Source organism: Protopterus annectens, chromosome 11.part0, assembly GCF_019279795.1.
Source record: "Protopterus annectens isolate FY-2018-M chromosome 11.part0, PAN1.0, whole genome shotgun sequence".
NCBI classification, from domain to species: Eukaryota; Metazoa; Chordata; order Ceratodontiformes; family Protopteridae; genus Protopterus; species Protopterus annectens.
Window position 1 is genome coordinate 3,420,354 of NC_056745.1, and position 17,642 is coordinate 3,437,995.

Below are 17,642 nucleotides of genomic sequence, written 5' to 3' on the forward strand. Positions count from 1 at the left end.
AATTATTCAAACACCTCTCAGTAAATCTGTGATGCATGTCATTTTGGAAGCCAGAAGGCCTAGTACTAGAAAATCTTATGCTGATAAATGGAAGAGATTCTGTGCTTGGAACCAAGCACAAGGAACAGACAGACACAGCAAAGCCAAATATCCCTCAGATTTTACAATACTTGACTGAGATGCTTGACAAAGGCCTATCTTTTTCTTTAATAAAAATCCATGCCTCTGCCATCTCGGCTCATTACAACACGAAGCATCCCATCTTTTCTCATCCTTTGCTAAAACAGTGTCTTAGAGGGGCCAAAAATTTAAGGCCTCCCAGAAGATCACCAACTCCTGCATGGGACCTCAATTTTGTGCTGGAAATACTCACCCTGCCTCGTTTTGAACCAGCAGCTACTGAGGATATAAAGTTTTTATCTTGGAAAACAGCTTTCCTTTTGGCAATCACTTCAGCAAGAAGGGTTTCAGAACTATAGGCCCTCATGGCTGTGGAGCCTTTTATTACATTTTACCTGGACAGGGTGTCCTTCAGGACCAATCCTTCCTTTATGTCTAAGGTGGCATCCAGTGTGGCTCTTAACCAAACTATTCACCTGCCAACATTTTACCCAAATCCACAGAACAAGGGGGAGTGGATTTTGCATTCATTGGACGTACACAGGCAACTAAGATTCTACTTAAACAAGACCAAATCTCTAAGAAAGTCTGAGCAACTACTGGTGGCATTTGCTTCAGGATTAGAGGGAAAGGCTATATTAAAGCAGACTATTTCTAAATGGATAAGCCACTGCATTCGTTTCTGCTACTTGCATCATGGTAAACCTGTGCCCAAGGAAATCAGGTCGCATTCCACCAGGGCTGCCTCTACCTCAGCAGCCTTTCTCAGAGGAGTTCCACCAAAGTCATTCTAGACGCTGCTACTTGGAGCTCTGTTCATACCTTTGCAAAGCATTATCATTTGTCTCTCTTCTCTAAATCCAGGGCAGGCTTTGCCACTGCAGTTCTGCAGGGCCTTATAGCCGCTCCTAGTGCTATTTAGTTCTATCCCCCCATCGATAGCTTTAGGATTCTAGCCAAATGTAATGACTGCAATAGTGAAACACAAAGAACATAGTACAGTTGTGTACACTTACCATAAACGTAGATGTTCGAGTGTAGTCACTGTTGCAGTCTGCATTACCCACCCGCCAGAAAAACTGATGTAATGGTGTCAGCTGCATGTTTTATACTCCTGATGACCTGACATCATGGAAGAAGGGACAGCAACCGACGCAGGACCCAAGACTTTGTTATTCAGGCCGACTGAGGGCAACCTGCCAACAGATTACCCAAATGTAATGACTGCAACAGTGAATACACTCGAACATCTACATTTATGGTAAGTGTACACAACTGTACTTTTTGATGCCTTAGAAGCATCTTGCAGGGTTGCTGTTACTGGGTCTGTACTGAGAAGGCATGCCTGGCTGAAGGAACATATCTTGCCAGACCATATCAAAGCAAAATTAGAAGATGCTCCATTAAACCAGGAACGTTTGTTTGGCACAAAAGCAGAAGAGGTTCTTAAAAAGATGGAGAAGAAAGCTAAATCTATGCAAACTGTTAAGGATTTCTTACAGGTACAGTCAGCTAGATACAGTAGGCATTGGCCTTCAGAAAACTGGTCATTTCCAGTCTCTACCAGGTCTTCTCAGCCCAAACCCAGCTGCAACAGACCACCAAGGCTACAGTCTCAGGGGACACAGAGATCTAAACAAGTGGTAATCTACCCCCTTATGGAAAAAATTAACAATGACTTGTCTGTCATCCTTCCCAGCCATGCCCAAGTACTTGCACCCCTAGGAGGAAAACTCGCCCTGCATGCAAAAAACTGGATGTCCATTACCCAGGACCGATGGGTCCTAAACATTGTATCCCAGGGATACAGATTCAAATTCCACTCACTGCCAACCCCAAGCAGCTTTCCAGACCTTCCTCCAAACCAGTGGGCAGAGGCTCAAAAGCAAGTGCTTTCCCTTCTCAGTATCAGGGCTATTCAATCTGTTCCAGTAGAGCAAAGAGGACAGGGTTTCTACTACAGACTGTTCCTGGTGCCCAGAAAAGAGGGCTCTTGGCGCCCCATCCTGGACCTGTCCATTCTCAACACCTTCCTGGTGGTTCCAAAATTCTAAATGCTTGCACTACAACAGCTGCCTCCTGTGCTAGCCAAGGACTCCTGGCTAGTCACCCTAGACCTAAAAGAAGCTTATCTGCACATCCCCATAAGGGAATCTTGCAGGAAATGTCTACATTTCAGGGCAGGCTCTATGCACTATCAGTTCTCTGCACTTCGCTTTGGCTTATCTACTGCGCCCAGGGTATTCACACACAGTGCCTGGCTCCAGCCATTGCATACTGCAGGCAGATAAAAATTGAAATTTTGCCATACTTGGACGATTGCCTGATTCAGGCGGACAGTCAGGAATTGCTACTTCAGCACCTGGCATTTGTAAAGAGACTTCTAACTTCTCTGGGGTACACTATCAATGAAAATAAATCAAGTCTGGTGCCCAGTCAAAAGATTGTATTCCTGGGAGCAAGCTTGAACACGAATTCCCAGATGGCATTCCTTACTCCAGAAAAGCAGGTTTATTTGACAAACTACTTCAAACTAATGGCCACCAGAACCCAGCTATCTGGAAGAAAAATATTGCAAGCCCTAGGGTTCATGGCCTCATGCATTCTACTAATTCCATATGCAAGACTGCATATGAGGAAACTTCAATGGTACTTAAAAAGTCTCTGCTGCCAACATTCTCCAGACCTGGAAACAATTATTCCTATCATTCCTTGTCTAAAGGCAGAGTTCCTTTGGTGGGCAGAGGCTTGCAACCACAATAAAAGAGACTCCCTTTCACTCAGCCCCTCGCCGCCCAAACCCTGACAACAGACGCATCAGACTATGCATGGGGAGCTCACATGGCTGGTAAATGCATTCAAGGCAAATGGAGCCCAGGACAAATTCACTTACATATCAATCAAAAAGAAATGTTAGTTGTACAGAATGCACTGACAGACTTCAAATACCTTATCCTTCCAGGACAACTCTTGATAAAGATGGGGACAACACCACAGTTATGTGATACATAAACAAGCAGGGGGGAACTCATTCCTTACCCATTTTCCAGGTTAGCCATGGCCCTGTGGAACACAGCCTTGAGCAACCAAGTGCACCTGCAAGCTCAATTCCTGCCAGGTGAACAAAATTCACTAGCAGATGACTTAAGCAGAAATCTACTGGACCCACATGAGTGGAAACTGGAACCCAACTCATTCAAACGTCTAAACCCACAGGTGGGGGACACCAGAGTTGGACCTCTTTGCCTCCCCCAAAACCATCAGTTGAGCAACTTTTGCACCAGAAATCCCCACAGCCAAGCATGGAAAGTGGATGCCCTATCCTTTACATGGGAAAACCTCTCAATTTATGCCTTTCCCCCTCTGCCCCTCCTTTCAAACGTACGACTCAAGATCAAACAGGACAAACAAAGGACAATCCTTATTGCACGGGACTGGCCCCACCAGCACTGGTACCCACTCTTACGCAGTCTGGCACAGTTCAGTCCTGGCACCTACACCAGACCCCCTGCCTGCTGTTCCAGCATGAGGGACAGATTTTGCATCTTCAGCTGCAAACCCTGAACCTTGCAGCTTGGCTTATTCCCTGAATACACCACCAGCAACCCTCACTAAACAAGTGCTGGATTTCATCTTTGAGGCCAGAAGGCCTAGTACTAGGAAATCCTATTCAGAAAAATGGAAAAGATACTGTTCCTGGAGCCAGTCTCAAGGAAAGGACAAGGCCGTGCCCACCTTAACTCAAATCCTAGATTACCTAGTAGAGCTGCTCCACAAAGGTCTGTCCGTCTCTTCTATTAAGATTCATGCCTCGGCCATCTCAACTCATTATAATACTGAGCCACCTCTGTTTTCTCACCCTCTGGTCAAACAGTTCCTGAGTGGCAGTAACAATTTAAGAGCCCCCCAAGGAGAGCTCCCACCCCTGCTTGGGACCTTAACTTTGTACTAGGGAAGCTCACGCTTCCCCCTTTTGAGCCTGCTGCTACAGCACAGTTAAAATTCCTCTCTTGGAAAACAGCCTTACTTCTAGCCATCACTCCAGCAAGAAGAGTGTCTGAGTTACAGGCACTAATGGCTGTGGAACCCTTCATTATTTTCCATGCTGACAGGGTTTCCCTCAGGACTAACCCATCTTTTATGCCCAAGGTGGTATCCAGTGTGCCTCTAAACCAATCCATCCATTTACCAACCTTTTTCCCTAATCCTCAGAATAAAGGGGAAAGGATCCTGCACTCTTTGGACGTACACAGACAACTCAGGTTGTACCTTGAAAGGACTAAGCCTTTCAGAAAATCTGACCCAGCTGCTAGTCAGCTTTGCTACAGGGGTGGAGGGCAAGACCATTTCAAAGCAAACCATTTCCAAATGGATAGCACACTGCAACAATTTCTGCTACAAACACCATGGAAAACCTACCCCACAGGGGATCAGAACTCATTCCACTAGGGCTACCTCAACCTCTACAGCATTTCTCAGGGGAGTCCCTACCAGGGACATCCTGGAAGCTGCAACCTGGAGTTCTGTACACACCTTCACCAAACATTACCACTTACCTGTCTTTTCTAAATCCAGAGCTGGATTTGCCACAGCAGTCTTACAAGGCCTGCTAGCCAGCCCTACTATTACTTGACTGCCTCCATCCTTCCTCAACCCAAGTGTGATGACTGCAACAGTGAAACATGAAGAACATAGTACAGTTGTGTACACTTACCATAAATGTAGATGTTCGAGTGTATTCACTGTTGCAGTCCTGGTTACCCTCCCTCCAGCCCCCTGACTCTTCTATGCTTTCTACCCATCCTCTTTTTTGGCCATATCTTACGGTTATGGTATTTACTTTTTACTGGAGGTGTTCTACACCATGTAATTGCTTCCTATTTTGGGGGCTCCTGACATCTGGGGCAAGAAAACCTGATGTAATGGCATCGGCTACATGCTTTATACCCCTGATGACCTGACGTCATGGAAGAGGTGACAGCATCCGACGGAGAAATCCCAAGACTCTGGTATTTGGGCTGACTGAGGGCTACCTGCAGGCAGATAACCCAAGTGTGATGACTGCAACAGTGAATACACTCTAACATCTACATTTATGGTAAGTGTACACAACTGTACTTTTCTCCCCCTCAGGAGACCCCCTCTTTACTATCTTCCCCAGAACTCTCCACTGAAGAAGTACCTCGCAAGGTTTCATGCAAGAGGAAGCACATGGACTCCACCGAGGAGTCTTTGACCGAAGGTACGGACTTTGATGATGCGGAAGGGTCCCCACGGTCACCCACTGATGAGGTGTCCTTTGGTGACATCCTCAAGATCCTAAAATAAAGGGGGTGACTGGAAGTCCTCCAATCCTTTCTCAGAGGAATCCGTATTCCTGCAGGCCTTTAGTGCCCAGCCCCCTACCTCCTGGGTTACTCCACCAGCTGGTGAGCTTGTCCAGCTCATCATCCAGTGTGCATGGAAGGCTTCTGGCACCCTGGAACCATGGAGGCCTGACAAGATCTTATCTCCCCCAGTTGAGCATCCCCATTGGTCAAAAGGTCTTCCAGTAGATGCCATGGTGGTGGCAGCTGTAACCAAGAAATACTTGGCAGAAGGAACCAGACTGTCCATCCACCCAACAAGGGGTCCTGGGCAATAGACAGACTCGGGAAGCGTGTGTTTGCTTCATCAACCTTTGCCGTAAGGTCCTTGAACTATTTGGCACACTTTACAAGGGTCCAGAGGGACCAACTCTCTGAAACCTTGGCAGGAGCGGTTTCTGATGAGGTCCTTGACAACGTAACTTTTGAGATAACGACCCTAGAATTCATATCCAGTTCTTCCATGCGTCTTATTTTACACCCAGCATAAGGAGCGGCTAGAGCAGCAGGCACAGGTATAGTCACGAGACGACATGGATGCGCCTTTGCGGACTCCCTTAAGGTTTCCTTTATGAATGCCCCCATCGAGGCTGCTTCTTTGTTTGGCCCTAAAGTTAAAGATACACTGGCAAGGTGCGAACAAGATGGCAAGACCCTATCTGCTGTTCTTGTCAGACACTCCACTCCTCAACGATTCTACTCCAGAAATCAGAGGAGCAGGAAGATGTGGCACAGAAAATCACAGGGCTCCAATGGAAGATGCCTTTTTTGGGGAATAGGAGGTCCACGAAACCGGGGTTCCAGCAATTCTTTCTCTGGCCAACTCTATCAGCGCTCCTGAAGCATTGCCCGACTGCTCACCTCTGGAAATGGTCGGGGGTCATTTTTCCTTGTACCCCACTGCCTGGAGAAACATAACCACTGAATCTTGGGTACAACGGATAATATCCAGAGGCTATCACATCCCCTTTCAACTCTCTCCAACCTCATCCAGAGACTTACCCGATGTTCCACCCAGTCAAACGGAAGCAGTAGCACACAAAATCTGAAAGCTGTTACAAAAAAAGAGTCATTCAAATGGTTCCCCCAGACCAGATAGGATCCATTTTTTTACTCAAGGTTCTTTTTGGTGCCAAAAAAGACAGGGGACTGGAGACCAATTCTGGATCTCAGCACACTGTACAAATTTCTAAAAACAAGAGAAATTCTGGATGGTCATGGTTCAGTCTGTCCTTCCTCTTTTGGAAGAAGATTATTGGATGTGCTCTGTAGATCTTCAAGATGTGTATTACCATATAAAAATGGATAAGCGCTCAAGCAGATACCATGTTCACCCAAATGCATGGCAGTAGTCATCACTCACCTGTAACTTCAAGGATTCCAGGAGTTTCCATATCTAGACGACTGGCTCCTCACCGCCCCCACCAAGCGCCTACTGGAAGAAGCCCTTGACTACACTCTCCTCACAGCACAACACCTAGGAATCACTATAAAACTGGGAGAAGTCCAACATGACCCAGTACAGTCTTTAGAATTCATCGGGATACTTTTGGACATGAGGAATTGCACAGCATCTCTTCCAGATCACAGACTTCAAAGAATAAGACAACAGGTTCAGCCACTGCTCTGTCACCTCAAATCTTTTGCTCGGTCCATACTCCAACTCTTGGGGTCAATGGCAGCCTCGATCACCATTGTTCCTCTGGCCAGATTCCACATGAGACTTCTCCAGTGATTGCTCCTCACTCAGTGGTACTCTCTATAACACCCTTTGTCTTTTCAGATGTGTAACTCAGTGATGCCAGCAAATTTGCTCTGGTGGATGTCTCAAAACTCCCAACAATGGTCTCGCCCCTTCAGCCCCCATCAACCAAAAGCCACAGTGACCACAGACGCCTGCCTGATGGGGTAGGGGGGCTGGGTCAGGGAAATTCTGTCCAAGGCACCTGGTCGGAGACAGAGGCCCTTTTGCATATCAATATCCTGGAACTGAGGGTGGTGCTACTAGCATTGCAAGCATTCACTGCATTCACTGAGGATCACTGGCCTCAAACAGATGCCCTATGCAGCTCGATTGATGAAACTCCAGCTGTACTCTGTTGTATACTGCCTACTCATAGGTGATCTCTGCCTGACATACAAGGTCATGTCCAAACCAGAATTGATGGACGTGCTCCACCTAAAGAAAACCTTATCCCCTCGAGCCACACACTCTAGGGATCTAAACCTCACCACAACAATAAATAGGACATGCTGGAGGGATAGATTCCTGTCCCAGAGACTTCCCATGCTTTGGAACAAGATTCCAATCTACATTAGCCAGAGCTCCTCGCTAACACTCTTCAAAAGAAACCTTGACGAGTGAATAGGAAACAGAAAGTTTACCCCGGGGATCTCTTCAGTGGCTCTGCTGGACAAAAGCACAGGGAACTAATCTAAGGGGACGGCGAAAGCCAACACATTCTGGCTAGTCTTATAAATGCCTTCGGGCAGATAGCCTACTACCTACCTATGAACCTATTCCATTCCATCCTTCCATCGGGGACTATTGCAATCCAATCAGACAACATGTCAGTGGCCTGGTACATCAGCAAGCAAGGGGGCACCAGATTTTATCCATTATGCCGAGAGGCCTTGAGAATATGGCAATGGGCGATAGCTTCCAACCGCTTTCTAATTGCAACACACATTCCCGGAGTTCCAACGTGATAGCGGGCAAGTTGAACAGGTGCATTCTACAACCTCACGAATGGTCCCTCAACCCTGCGATAGCGGTAAAAATTTTCAACCACTGGGGCCAGCCTTGCTGCGACCTATTCGCCTCCCCAACCAGCTACAAGTGCAGCAACAATTTTGCCCAAATCCTCCCTAGGGGAAAGTCACTCTAGTCCATGCTTGGCTTTCGGGTCTACTTTATGCTTATCCTCCTCTCCCCCTCACCTCCCAATTTCTAAAGAAAGCACAGTAGTTGAAAAGCAAAGTGATCCTCATTGTCCCATATTGGCCTCGACAAATCTGGTTCCCCTTCGTCTGGCCTCACCTGCTAGATCAACCATGGATCCTCAATCCATCCCCAATGTTGATCTCCCATCTGTAGGGTCTGACACACCCCAGTCTAACAACTCTAGAAGCTGACAGCTTGGTTTCTCCACTTCCAGTGATTGCCAGGCAAGATAACCTCTCATCCCCGTTGCACAATATTCTTATCGCATCTCATAAATAGGTTCATAGGTAGGTACTAGGCTATCTGCTCAAGGGCATTTATCAGCCTAGCCAGAATTTGTTGACTTTCGCCTCCCTTTTAAAATAGTTTCCAGGGCCACTGAAGTGATCCCAGGGGTAAATTTATGATTTCCCATCCACTCGTCAAGATTTCTCTTGAAGAGAGTCAGCGAGGGGCTCTGCCTAACAAACTGGGATTCTGTTCCAGAGCGAGGGAAGTCTCTGGGACAGGAATCTATCCCTCCAACATGTCCTGTTTATTGTTGTGCTGAGGTTTAGTTCGAGCGTGTGGCTCTAAGAGATTTGGTTTTCTTGAGGTGGAGCATGTCCATTAATTCCGGGTTGGACATGGCCTTATACGTCAGGCAGAGATCACCTCTGAGCAGGCAGTAAGCAACCGAGTAGAGCTGGAGTTTCTTTAGTTGAGCTGCATAGGGCATCTCTTTGAGGCCCATGAGCCTCTTGGTGAGGTACTTCTGTGGTCTTTACAACTGTTGCAGATGTCGAGTAAGGTACATTCCAAATGGGGCATTGTACTCTATTATGGGCCTAATGAGTGATGAAAAATGTTGTGTTACCGCTGTATATTTCACTGCCAAGTCTTGAACCCAGAACTCTGTGCATTATAGTCAGAGCAACATACCACTAAGCTAAATCATCTACCAGACTAATCTATCTCAGTAAATGGAAAAGGTTTACTTTATGGGTAATGAATAAACAATTGGACCCCTTGTCAGCCCCAGTTTTGGAGGTTCTGGATTACTTATCGCATCTTTTCCACTCAGGAGTGTCTGCCTCTACTATTTGTGTTCATTTAGCTGCCATTTCAAATTTCCACATTGGTTTTTCAGGATTCTTCACTCATGTCACATAGACTCTGTAAAACTTTTTTGAAGGAGGTTCTTCACGGAAAATCCCCCTTTAGAGAACCAGTACAACCTTGGGATTAGGCCTTGGTCCTACAAGCCCTAACAGCTCCCCCCTTTGAACCTGTGTCTTCATGTGATTTGAAGTCTCTATCTCGGAAAACTTTGTTTGTGGTTGCAATCACATCAGCCAGACTTTTATCTGAACGTCAAGCCTTATGCATCAAACATCCCTACCTTATCTTCCATAAGGATAGAGCATCACTGAGAATTAATTCTTCTTTTTTACCAAAAGTGGTGTCAGAGTGGTCTATCATCCAGTCTATTGACCTTCCAGTATTTTTTTCTAGTCATTCTAACAAGGGAGAGTATTACCTGCACTCCCTGGATGTTCATTGGCAAATATGATTCAATCTGGACAGAACAAAATCTACCTGTAAGTCCGACCAACTATTTCTGGCATTTTCTGGACCAAGACTAGGTCATCCAGTCTTAAAAGTTACCTTGGCATCATGGCTGAGAAATTGCATTACCTTTATCTACTACAAGAATAATACCTTGCCTCACAGAGTGAAAGCCCATTCTACAAGGTCTATGGCAACTTCAGCAGCTTTCCATGCTAGGGCTTTCTTCAATGATATTTGCTCAGCTGCGACTTGGGCCAAACCTCATACTTTTATCCATCATTACAGATTGGATTTGGCCTCCAGAGGTAGAGCTTCTTTTGGCTCCCTGGTGTTCAGGAATGTCCTTCCATGAGGGCCACCCAGGGATACAGGCAGCTGGGGACTCTGTCCCATCAGAAGGAATGAACGAAGATTAACAACATCAGATAAAGAAGTCTTACCATAACGTTCCATCTGTGTTGTTGATCTTCATTCATTCATTACTCCCTACGCTCCATCCCCCTCCAGAGGTTACTGGTTGATCTCATATCTCCTTTATTGTAGGTCTGTTATGACCAGAGGTAGCCTGTAATTTTGTCTATCAACTTGCAAACTCAATCTGAGGTAACAGGGAGCAGAGCAGTCTGGGTAGGATCTTGGCTCGAGAGATTTTGGCTGATGTTTATCGTGTTTCACTGTTGCAGTCATTACTCTTGGGTTATCCTGCTGGCAGGCTACCCTCAGTCAGCCAGAATTCCAAAGTCTAGGTCCAGCATCGGTTGCTGTCGTCTCTTCCCTGACATCAGTGCGCCAGGGGTATGAAAGATGCAGCAGACACCATTTTCTTTAGTCTTTCTTGCCACGTGGTGCCCGAAGCAAAAGCAGTTCGCAAGTACCGGTCGGCCAACTCCTGAGATTTTCAAATCCGAATTTCAAAACCAAAGTCTTCATTAAAGCTAAGTACCCCATTAGGGAAACTATTTTCTTGCTCCAAACCGATGTCAAAAAAAGTTAACAATTGTATTTCTTGTGGGGAGCAAATGCCTCATAAGGATTTTCACTCTTACTGTATTCCTTGCCTAGGCCCTGATCACAACTTTGCTAGCTGTCAGTTTTGTGCTAGATTTAAACAACGCACTATCAAGTGTCGGTTCAATTTTGCATTTCATTACTTTGGCCGAAGATTTAATTATATAATGCAGTCAGACGCAAGGACAAGGAAAAGGATAGGCATCCGAGGTCCAAAACCAATGACGAAGCCTCTGCTAGGCCATTCGCCGGTTCTCAGTGAGGTGCTTTCTCAGCCCCTGGCACCCACTACCTCAGAGCAACAGGCCGCTTCCGGCTCCCACGTGGAACCGACTGGGCCTCTGTAAACTCAAGGTATTGGACACTCGGAAATCATTCCCTCAGATGGGTCCGGAGCCGCTGAGCAGGCATCGGCTTCTGAGGGTGTCTTCAGACGTACACAACTATATATTAAGCCATCTTCAGCTTCAAAGACAAAGACTAAAGCAGCTCTAAAGACAAAGAAACAAGTACAGCATTCTCCTTCTCAGACTTCCATGCCTAAAAAACAGATGCTCAAAATGACCGAAGACCTGATTAATTTGATCAGGGGCTCCCATGCCCCCCCTGATAAGAGGCCTAGGCAAGAGACAGAGTATGATTCTTCTGATCCGGTTTCTATTTCCTCTGATTCCTCTTCTGAACAGGATTACTCCATGCTTCCCTATGAGGATTCTGATGCTGAAGAATCCGTTCCTTCAGCCTCTCCTCCTGAGGATTATTCTTTTGGGGAAACCGTGCAATCAGGGTCCCAAAGGGGTTAAAGCTTCCACTGCAAAAAACCCTGTCCCCTCTGATAGGGATTCTACGGCTCTAGACAGATGGGGGGAAAAAGTCTACACTTCTGCTACCCTGGCCGTAAGGGCTTTAAATTGTCAGTTTTATATGCTTAAATATCAGCAATATTTAATGTCACTGCTTAAACAGAAATTATTGACAAATACTGAAGGTTCAGAGAACAAAGAATTGCAGGATTTATTGCATGTAGCTGAACAAGTGGGAAAGCATACTTTGCGATGTGGTTATGATTCACTGGAGGCCACTTGCAGGGCCGCTGTTACAGGTTCTGTTATTAGAAGGCATGCGTGGTTAAAGGAACAGAATCTGCCTGATCATGTTAAAGCAAAATTATTAGATGCACCATTACAGCATGATACTTTGTTTGGTACTAAAGCAGAAGAGGTGTTGAAAAAATTGGAGGATAAAGCAAAATCCATGCAGACAGTCAAGGATGTCTTACAGGTGCAGCCACCCAGGTTTAGCAGGAACTGGCCCACTAAAAATTGGTCCTTTCCAGTGTCAAACAGACCACAAAGAGGCAGATACAGGCATCCCAGAGGCAGGTCTCAGCCCCAAGGCTCATACAGGCCTAAACAATGGGGTGCTCCTACCTCCAAAAGCGGAGAGGAGAAATTACAACCTTACAGGAAACCGTACCAATGACTTTCCTCTGCCAGATCCAAGCACTTTTCTTTTGGCAGCCCCCTTAGGGGGAAAACTAGCACTTCTTTCATCAAATTGACAAATGATTACCCAAGACAAATGGGTCCTGAACATAGTGTCCCAAGGCTACAGGTTCCATTTTCACACCCTACCAAGGTCAAAAGGTATGCCAGACCTGCCATACAATCAATGGGCAGAGGCACAAAAACAAATTACAGCCCTCATGGACAGCAAGTACCACAACAAGAGCAGGGGCAAGGATTTTACTCCAGACTTTTTCTAGTACCCAGAAAGGACAAAACCTGGAGACCAATACTGGACCTGTCAATTTTACATACGTTTCTGGAAGTTCCAAAATTCAAGATGTTGACTTTACAGCAGCTACTGCCCATGCTGGGCAAGAAGACTTGGCTCGTAACTTTGGACCTAAAAGAGCCATACCTGCATGTCCCAATCAGACAGTCTTGAAGAAGATACCTCAGATTCATAGCTGGCTCAATGCATTACCAATTCTCTGCACTGCCCTTTGGCTTATCTACTGCGCCCAGGGTCTTCACAAAATGCCTGTCACCAGTAATAGCGTTTTTTAGACAAAAAGGAATTAAAATATATCCCTACTTGGACGACTGCCTAATTCAAGCAGAGAACAAAGACATTCCTCTGAAGCATCTGGCATTTGTAAAAAGATTACTAATTGGCCTAGGGTACACAGTAAATGAAAAGAAATCAAAACTAGTACCCTCTCAAGAAATAATATTTCTGGGTACAAGCTTAAATACAACTGCCCAGATGGCTTATCTCACTCCAGACAAACAAAAGCATCTGACTACTTACTTCAAGAAATTGGCAACAAAAGCCCACTTATCTGCAAGGAAAATCCTGCAGGCCTTGGGTTTCATGGCATCTTGCATTCTACTAATTCCATATGCCAGACTGCATATGAGGAAACTACAATGGTACCTAAAAAGTGTTTGGACTCAGCATTGCCACAGCCTGGAGACAGTAATTGCACTCATTCCCTGCCTACAACAGGAGTTTCGATGGTGGGCAGAAGCCTGTCACCACAACAAGGGTCTGCCACTCAGTTTACCCACAGTCAGACAGACACTGACAACGGATGCATCAGATTATGCCTGGGTGGCCCATATGACAGGAAAATGTATTCAGGGCACATGGCCTGCAAACCAGATGCATCCTCACATCAATCAAAAAGAGATGCTAGCTGTTCAAAATGCCCTGACAACTTTCAAGAACCTGCTTCATCCAGGACAGTTACTGATAAAGACAGACAACACTACGGTCATGTGGTACATAAACAAGCAGGGAGGTACACATTCCTACCCCCTATGCAGACAAGTAATGACCTTATGGGACACAGTACTGGCTTTTCAAATTCACCTGCAAGCAAACTTCCTGCCAGGAAAAACAAAACTCTGGCAGACGAACTAAGCAGAAACCTCATGGATCCCCACGAATGAAAACTGGATCCACAAGTCTTCAGCATGATAATAAGGAAATGGGGATGCCCAGACATAGATCTATTTGCCTCCCCTCACAACTGCCAATTGCAGAGATTTTGCACAAGGATTTATCACAAGTAAGCATGGAAAGTGGGCGCCCTATCCTTCAGCTGGAAAAATTTAACGGTATAGGTTTTCCCCCACTGCCTCTCCTTCCCAGGGTACTCCTAAAGGTCAGACAAGAGAAGCCAAAAATGATACTGATTGCACCAGACTGGCCATGCTAGCCCTGGTACCAAATCCTTAAGAGCTTGTCTCAAGGTCCGGCATGGATATTGCCTCAAACTTCTCACTTGCTGACCCAACAAAACAATCAGATCCTGCACAGCCAACTCAGGACCTTAAATCTGGCAGCATGGCGGATAATGTAGCCATTCAGAACACTCTTCTTTCAAAAGCTGTTATGGATGTTATCTTGGAGGCCAGGAGGCCCAGCACCAGAAAATCTTATGCAGAAAAATGGAAGAGATTCTGTGCTTGGAACCAGGAACAAGGCATTGACATGTGTGTACCAAATATCCCTCAGATTTTACAATACCTAACTGAGATGCTGAACAAAGGCCTTTCCTTCTCATCAATTAAGATTCATGCCTCTGCCATTTCAGCCCATTACAATACGGAACCACCTATTTTTTCTCATCCATTAATAAGTCAGTACCTCAGAGGGGCCAAAAACATTAGGCCTCCAAGGAGAGCACCAATTCCGGCCTGGGACCTCAATTATGTTTTGGAAAAACTCACACGGCCTCCTTTTGAGCCAGCATCAACAGCAGATATAAAATTCTTATCCTGGAAACCAGCTCTGCTCCTAGCAATAACCTCTGCAAGGCGATTCTCGGAGTTACAAGCACTCATGGCTGTGGAACCTTTCATCATTTTTCATCCAGACAGGGTTTCTCTGAGGACAAACCCTACATTTATGCCTAACATGGTGTCCAGTGTGGCCCTTAACCAAACCATTCACTTCCCAACCTTTTATCCTAATCCACAGAACAAAGGTGAGAAAATTCTGCATTCTTTGGACATACACAGGCAGTTACGCTTCTACTTGGACAGAACTAAAGCTTGCAGAAAGACTGAGCAACTTTTAGTGTCATATGCTGCAGGATCACAAGGAAAGGCTATCTCAAAACAGACTATTTCTAAATGGATAGGCCATTGCATCCATCTCTGCTATTTTCAACATGGCAAATCAGTGCCTAAGGGCATTAGGCCTCATTCCACCAGAGCAGCAGCCACTTCAGCAGCCTTCCTCAGAGGAGTACCAACCAAAGATATCTTAGAGGCTGCAACTTGAAGTTCAGTGCACACCTTCATAAAGCACTACCACTTACCTCTTTACTCTAAGTCCAGAGCAGGCTTTGCCACTGCAGTCCTGCAGGGCCTCATAGCCTCTCCTAATCCTATTTAGCCCAGCCACCCTTCCTCAGCTTTGGGATTCAACCCAAGAGTAATGACTGCAACAGTGAAACACGATGAACATAGTACAGTTGTGTACCTACCATAAATGTAGATGTTCGAGTGTATTCACTGTTGCAGTCCATGTTACCCACCCACCATCCCCCTTTTCTTTGCTGGGACTTATCTGCACTGTTCTATCCTATACAACCTATTTGGTGTATTTGCTTGTAGATGAAGGAAATGTTATTTTTGTGCATGCATTTTTATTGGCATATTTTTCAGCCTACCAGTTTGGGGGCACCTGACATCTGGGGCAAGAAAAACTGAAGAAAATGACATCGGCTGCATCTTTTATACCGTTGATGCACTGACGTCAGGGAAGAGGCGACAGCAACTGATGCCAGACCTAGACTTTGGAATTCTGGCCGACTGAGGGTAGCCTGCCAGCAGGATAACCCAAGAGTAATGACTGCAACAGTGAATACACTGGAACATCTACATTTATGGTAGGTACACAACTGTACTATGCAACTTTGATAAAGGCTGGCTCGGTTCCGAGGACAGAATCGATAACCCATAGGTTCATAGGTAGGTACTAGGCTATCGGCCCACAGGCCTAAGTAAGCCTAGCCAACAAGGTTCCCTGGCTTACGCCACCCAAGAAAGTTAATTTCCTGTGCATCTGTCGAGCAGAGCCACAGAAGTGATCCCTGGGGTGTATTTCCTATTTCTCATCCACTCATCAAGATTTTTCTTGAAGAGTGCTAATGAGGAACTTTGCTCAGCATAGATGGGTAACTTTTTCCAGAGTATAGGAAGTCTGTGGGACAGGAATCTATCCCTCCAGCATGTCCTGTTTATTGTGGTGACAAAATTTAGGTCCCTAGAGTGTGTAGCTCAGAGGGATTGGGATTTCTTTAGGTGTAGCATGTCCAACAGCTCTAGGTTTAACATAGCTTTATATGTTAGGCAGAGATCTCCTTGGAGTAGGCGATATGCTACAGAGTAAAGCTGGATTTTTTTGAGACGGTCAGTGTAGGGCATCTGTTTGAGGCCAGTAATCCTCTTTGTGAGATACTTCTGTGGACTTTCCAGCTTCTGCAGATGTCTTGTGAGGTACATTCCAATAGGGGCGTTGTACTCTATAATGGGTCTAATGAGTGCCGAGTAGAGGGGAACATTGACCTCTTTTTTCCTGGATGAGAACCCTTTTGTGATGAGGTGTGCCATGTAGAAGGATTTCCTGACTACTGTGGCGATGTGGTTATCAAAGGAGAGACTACTGTCCACCTGGGTCCCAAGGTCTCTTATCACACATTCAACATTAAGTAGACTGCCGTTTATGGGTACAGGCTTTTTACCAAAGGGGATGACAGTACACTTTTTGGCATTGAGCTTGAGGCCATGCCTCTGACACCAGGCATCTGTCTCAGTGAGACCCTTCTGTAGGATGTCCACATCATTTGGGGACTCAACTATGGTTCCTAGTTTGCAGTTATCTGTGAACTTCGTTACCCAGATGCCTTCTGTGTTAGCTTGTACTTCAGAGAAGTAGATACCAAACAGGAGAGGTCCCAGGAGTGAACCCTGTGGTACTCCACTTGTCACTGGTTTGAAGTCAGATTTGGAGTCTGCAACTTTTACAGTGTGGGTTCTGTCAGTGAGCCAGTTGGCAACCCATCTTGTGACGTAGGGATTTATACCTAGTTTAGTGAGTTTAGCTATAATTCCAGAATGGGCTATGGTGTTGAAAGCCTTAGCGAGGTCAAGATAGGCTGTGTGATCCACCTTACCCTCATCTACGGCTTTGGTGACTGCCTCAAAGAAGTCGATCAGGTTCAGAAGGCATGATCTGCCTTTCACAAACCCAAACTGGGTGGGGTCCAGAGTTTGGAGGTTACCAGTGTCTTTGTTTATGAGTTCCATGATGATACATTTCATGGCCTTGCAGACCAGGCTCGTCAGGCTAATAGGGCGATAGTTCCCAGGATCAGTGGTGGCTCCCCCTTTGTGGAGTGGGATAACTGTTGCTGTGTGCCATTCAGTGGGCACAAAGCCTGCCGTGAGACTATGATTGAACATGGTGCTTAGTTGGGGAGCCAGTTTGTTCTGAAGTTCGTGTAAAATGCAGCCTGGGATGTTGTCCGGTCCCATAGATGCTGTGTTTTTGGTTTTAGAGAGTGCAGCTTTTACCTGCGTAGATGTGATTACAGGGACTCTGCTTTCTTCCTGTATAGATATGGGCCCTTT

The 17,642-nt window shown here is 45.9% G+C and overlaps 1 protein-coding gene across 2 annotated transcripts in view; it reads left to right on the plus strand.

Moving 5' to 3' along the window:
- Nucleotides 1-17,642, plus strand: part of SPATA20 (spermatogenesis associated 20) — a 2,234,575-nt gene that overhangs the window by 1,915,871 nt on the left and 301,062 nt on the right. The gene's annotated exons all lie outside the window — the stretch shown is intronic.